This window comes from Rosa chinensis, chromosome 2 (genome assembly GCF_002994745.2).
Source record: "Rosa chinensis cultivar Old Blush chromosome 2, RchiOBHm-V2, whole genome shotgun sequence".
Taxonomy (NCBI): domain Eukaryota; kingdom Viridiplantae; phylum Streptophyta; class Magnoliopsida; order Rosales; family Rosaceae; genus Rosa; species Rosa chinensis.
Genome location: NC_037089.1, coordinates 29,594,780 through 29,600,736, shown reverse-complemented (window position 1 = coordinate 29,600,736; position 5,957 = coordinate 29,594,780). Strand labels below are relative to the sequence as shown.

Here is a 5,957-nt window from a genome sequence, read left to right as displayed (position 1 = left end):
AGAATGATACTCACTAACAAAACATATTTAACGCATAAAGATTAATGAAAGTTTGATTGATTTAAGCCAAGAACACAAGTTGGAACGCCATACAAGCATGCAAGACTCTTCATTGATTTACCTAAGGAATTATAGGTTTTTCACTTAGTAATTAAGACCTAGAATGCGAGCAATCTTGGGGGGGTGTATTCAATTAGGAGTCTATTGGATTGTTTTGGATTTTAAAAATCCATGGGTGTTCAATTAAGTTTTTAAAAAATTCCTTTAAAATCTTGTGGTATTCAACTAAGATTTTAAAAAGTCTTTCTAAATCTTGTGGTATTAAAAAATCCAACGATTTTAAATGATTTTATTAAATACTAGATTGTGAAGAATTCTAGAGTGCTGGGTATAAATACCAAACTCAATCAGAAATCCACCCTCAAGAGGTGAGATTTTGACGTCTTTCTTTTTCTCTCTCTTTCTGAAGATGAAAATATCTCAAATGATAGAAGATGAACCGACGACTAACTACATCCACTTTGTTTATAGCGTCTTCATTTTTTTTCATGTCTCCAATTGATTGACACTGGGCAAGTGGGAATCGGACCAAATTGACTATCATCAGTCAATTAATTCCTGATTTGGTGAGCGTCTGAGCGGAGAAGGAAAACCCTAAAACTCCAAATTGAGGTAAATAACCAATCGCAAATCTCAGCTTGAGTTTGTGTTGGTTCTTTTTTATTTTAGTTTGAAATGCTATTGAGAAATTTGGGTTTGGCTTTGCTACCATGATAGTTGAAGTATGTGCAAATTTTGGGTTTTTGTGTGATGAATTTTGAAAGTGGCTTTTGAGAAATTTGGGTGTCATTTGACTGCCAATGAAGGATAAAATGAGAGTTTGTGATTCCTTAAATACGTCAATGGCTATCTCTTGAGAAAGAGTATCTAAGAAATTTAATACTATGGTAGTGGTGAATGGTGATGTTTGTGTTTGGTTATCTAATTGTGCTGTTGAATAGGATACCTGTGGATCCACTTGAGGATTATAAAACTTTCTCAAATCATAACATATTTTGAACTTGAATTGCCTCTAATTTTTAGCTGTATTAGTATGTTGTTGTGGGAACATAGTTTTAACTATATTTAACTGCACTGTGTTTGTCTGGCATTTTTCCTGCTACTTCTCTTGTATGGGAAAGCAATAATAGCATTTTCCAACCTCAATATTGGAAGAATCAGAAATTTAAAACCATTTTCTTTTCCTATTTATGTCAGAAAGCTAATGCTAGGATCACTAAGGTGTGAGCTTCTATGGGGAATCCTGATCCAATATATGTTTCCTTTTCTCTTTGCTTTTTCCATTCATTTAAAACACCAAAGTGATAGGATACGTATATGAGAAGTGCATAAGAAGAACAAATTAGTGAAAAGGCACAAGAGAATAGAAAGCCCAATTCCAGGATCACTAGAACTACACTAGAATAACAAACTGTAACCTTTGGGAGAATTCACAAGAGAATAGAAAGATATACTAGTGCCCCTCATAATTTCTTGATATGATTTGGTAGATATCCTTATTGTGATAGCTTGCTTTCTAAGTAAGTTTATCATTGTAAATGTAGTTCTTGCCGGCTGCTAACCACATAATTTATCATGCAAATCTTCTCCAGGTAGTGGTTGGTCAAAGCCAAGATGACAAGTGAAGTTCTCTTCTCAAATTCAATAGCATGTGTCCAGTTCTTCTCTTGTTTTAATTTATTGTGTTTGAAAGTCTTGTACTCATTGAAGAGAGGCTTGTTTGTGAGCCCCAGAAAAAATTTGTCTAGTTAAGTTGAGATCATTGGAAATTAATTTACTATCTCACGATCTCAGTAATGATTAAATTGCTTGAGAATATTTTTGGAAATTTTCACAAGGTGAAATCCTTAATTTAAGGATTGGATAATAAAGTACACGTTATGACGAGTTCGTTAAAATTTTCGAGGATTTTTTCGGACATCCAAGCTATATGTTATGATTTTCGGAAATTTTGGACTGCATAAATTATTAAAAGAAAATAGAAAATAACGTGGAGCGATCTGGGCCATCCAATTCTCCACTGCTTAATCTCAGCCCTCGGGTTTACTTTGGATTTTGGCTACAAATAGCCTTAGATCAGATCAGCGATGGAGAAGTATCGAGAAGAACCCAGCGTTCTTGACCCGTTTCTGCAGCTCGACGACCCGACGCTGCGATCCAGCCGACGCTCCACCATCAGGCCACCTCTGGCTGGAGTACTGCCACCCATCTCTTCCTCTGGTCGTCGCAGTCACGTTTCCGGTCGCTGTTCGCTCAATCGTCGGCTGTGGAGGGAGAATCGACGGTGTGAACATTGAAGCTTTTCCGGCAGGTTCAGTGAATTCCGACCACCGTTTGGGCTGCATGTGGTATGAAACGTCACCTCCTCGTCATTCTCTACACGTTTATGTAATTAGTTTTCAAATTGGATTGAGTTTTGATGGTTTGCATTCTGGGTTCGTCTCGGGTCCGTCGCGGTCCCTCAATGCCGGCAACTTTCTCGGCTTTCCTTGGCTTGTTCCAGCCTCGAATGCAACTGTAGACAAGATATTTGGCAGCTGGCTAGGTAGATCATGTCGACAGCCTCAGTTCATCACCAACGCAGATTCGACAGTGAGCTCGGGAAGCTGAGTTTGGGTTAGTTCAAGGGATTTCCTATTTCGAAGGTATAATCTTGAACTAGATTCTTGTGTTGGTGATCAGAAATTATGCTACTGAGCTTGGTTTGATATGATGAAGTTGAAGGCTCTATTATCGAATTGGTTATGTTGTCTAGAATTTTGATTATTTGAGTTGATGTCTACTATGGGCTATGTCAATTGTAATGGTGAATGAGTTTGGAAAGGGTTGCTTACGGTGAATGTGTTTTGTTTGTAAGGTTTCCCATCGCAGTTAGTATTGAAATGATTATGCTGATTTGAATTGGAAGAGATTATATTTTCAGTTAAGGAGAAAAGTTAGGATTGGGTGCCCTTAGTAGTTTTGGGCACACCTTGTGTGAAATGGAAGTGAGTAAAGAAAGGAAAACAGCATATTGGGTGGCCTTAGTAAATTTCGAGTACACCTAATATGTTTGAAATTAAGTCGTTGCTTGATTTTCTTCGACATAGTCGTAATTCGTCGATATCGTAATTTCAAGTAAAATGTTCGGTAATTTGGGATAATTATCGAACCTATTACGGTTGGTCAAACTGGTTAACTCCTGGTCAAACCAGGAAAAGTTGTTGAGATTTAATATAATTGTTCAAAAGATAGTAACTATAGAAATGTCGGAACTCAGGACTCCAGTTACCCGAGGAACGGAAGGTTCGCGACTCTCGGAGTATGTAAGAGAAAGCATTGGAATCCTGGTAGGGGATTTGGGACTCTCCTCAGTTTGTAGTTTTCTTATCTATTGTTATTAAAATGATGCATGTTAAGTGGTACGGTTTGGTTACGTTAAAATGCAATGCATACTAACCAATCTGTGAGAAAATGTTTGATGGCTTGAGAGTGAAGGGTGGCTCTAACTTCCTTGGGTTCGATCCCTAAAACCTCCGGAGGGTTAGTTACGCCAGTCGTTCGAGTATTCCGATCGTAATGACGGGCCCGGTACGTGTGTGTAGCTAGGTAGTGGACGCTCTCGCTACGCTTACCTAGTGATAAAGTAAATTGAGGTGAGGTCGTGTAGTGGGTCTATGGGACCGGGCATCTGGTAAGATTCAGTGCGCGTATTCAATTTAGTATCATGCATCAATTTTCGAGTCAAAGAGCATTCTTATAAAGTTTGTCGTTCTTTTAAAATATTTGGTTTAAGCATGTTTTCATATTGGGATCCCAAATATCTATTTAGTGGTTTCAAACCTAGTCGTGGTAGAGTTCCTGTAAGAGCAGCGAGGACGAAAGCTCACCCCTACAACAGTGTGGATGCAGGTACTGTGCACTGGTGACGGGACAATAGCGGACGGAGCTGGGTGTGCGGAACATGTTCGGTAAATTTTGTCCTTTAGACCTTGTTTTAAATTCTATTTCTCGAACTTCGTATTCCGAGACTTGTTGATAGTTAGCCTTGTGTCTATTTTGGTTGAGTTCTCATTTCCTTGAAGTTCATACCTCGTGTGTGAGAATTCATTTCAAGTTCTAGACGAATGAAATAAATTTTAGCAACTCAAGGATTTTCACCTCAAAAATATTTGTAGCTTCCGCTATGTTTATACGAAAAGTTTTCAAACAAAATGCCTAGCGGTTCTCTACAATGTAAATCGAGCGTTCGGTTTATGTTTTAGAGGCTCGCGACACTATGACATGCTTAAGCTAGTGAGGTGCTGCTTGGGGCGTTACATTGTTACTTGCATCTTTCCTGAAGCTAAGCTTGAGTCTTAACCTGCTTTGTTTATCTTTGCTATAAACATCATATACATATATATATATATATATATATATATATATATATATATATATATATGTCACTTAAAATCTTTTTTTCCTCCTGAAACAGGATTATACTTATTTTCTCTTTATCTGTTGCGGAGAGCAATGAGTCAATCAGTTCATGTTTGTCTCGTTTTATGGGGAGAAACAATGGCCTTACAGGCATACAGCATAAGATAGTGAAGAGCAGGAGAATGCCTACATATCGTTAGGGCTGGGCATATGTCAAGCCGGTTTGGTTTGAGGCCTAAACCGTTTCCGACCTGAAGTAATCGGTTGGGCCCAAATCCAAACCGACCATCGAATTAAAAAGCATTGGGCCGAAATTTTGTGTCGACCCCCTTCAGTTTCGGTTCGGTTTATTTTTAAGGCCCAAAAATTCTCATTTTGGGACCTTTTCAAGGCCCATTTTCTGCTTTCGTGTTACATATTTCTGGTTTTAGATGTATTTTTAAGCCCAAACATTCATAATTCGCATTTTTCTTAATTCAGTAATTAAACAAGACATTCACTAATCTTCAAAAGTCCTCATCACCAACTAATCTTCACAACACATTCACTAAGCTTCAAAGGATTTTCACGAAAATTTGCATCTGCAAGTAACAGAATAACATAAGAAGTCCATTACATATCGAACTCCATGTTATAGATCTGTTCTCTTCACAATCAAACGAAGAAATGGGTTCAACAAAGAACTAATTTCCAAACCTTTGTATCTAAAAAAACATAAACGCATAGAAACCAACTCAATTTTCAAAACACTAAAGTAAAATTCTAGATCTATCAGAATGAAATAAACAACACTAGGTCAACTCCAGATCAAGATTTGACAAACCCAAATAGAAATTAGTTGCAGATTATTAGAATTGCGAATCGAAATTAAGTTAGAAATTAAACAAAGCTTCTCAATTCCCAAATCGCATTGAAAAAACAAAAACTTCCAGCTTCATCTCAACACCTCCAGATCTATGATTCCATATCCTGCAATACATAAATTCAAAAATCAAAAACCCATAACATGAATCATATATTATTAACCCACATCGAACACACATGCAAATATGCAATACCAGATATCAATAAAATCAAATCCTAAGTAGAAGTACCTTAGATCTGGTGTTGATGCGGCTGACGTAGGCGGTGATTATCAGGTGCGGTAGGGATAGATCCAGACGTGGTGGCTTCGTGGAGCACTACTACTTGCAAGGGTGAGAGACAGTAAGAGGGGGATAGTGCGACGCTGCTGAGAGAGAGAGAGAGAGAGAGAGAGAGGATCTGAATGAGTGAAATCAATCGTGTAGTATGTAGGGTTAGAGAGAAAAGTGAGGATTTGGCGTGATCAGGTGCACGTGAAACCGGTTTCTTGGCCAATGATTGACTGAAAACGCATAAGAAAAATTATTTTTATATATATTAAAAAATTCGGCCAGTTCGGTTTTAAACCGGTCGGTTTAACAACGAAAACCGGTATCGAACCGGATTTACTCGGTTTCGGTCCGGTTTTCCTC

The 5,957-nt window shown here is 37.9% G+C and overlaps 2 long non-coding RNA genes across 3 annotated transcripts; one reads left to right on the top strand and one right to left on the bottom strand.

The window, feature by feature from the left end:
* The first annotated feature begins 429 nt into the window (after nucleotides 1-429).
* LOC121051813 lies at nucleotides 430-2,961 on the top strand. Of its 2 annotated transcripts, XR_005807059.1 has the most exons (3): nucleotides 430-672; nucleotides 1,653-2,408; nucleotides 2,564-2,961. It is a non-coding gene; the product is annotated as an uncharacterized LOC121051813 (long non-coding RNA). The 2 variants fall into 2 exon arrangements; XR_005807058.1 differs by having other exon boundaries at nucleotides 1,653-2,961.
* A 2,019-nt stretch (nucleotides 2,962-4,980) lies between these two features.
* On the bottom strand, nucleotides 4,981-5,748 carry LOC121051931. The gene is made up of 2 exons (XR_005807512.1): nucleotides 5,556-5,748; nucleotides 4,981-5,430 (listed from the first exon to the last, which is right to left on the bottom strand). It is a non-coding gene; the product is annotated as an uncharacterized LOC121051931 (long non-coding RNA).
* Nucleotides 5,749-5,957: the final 209 nt, after the last annotated feature.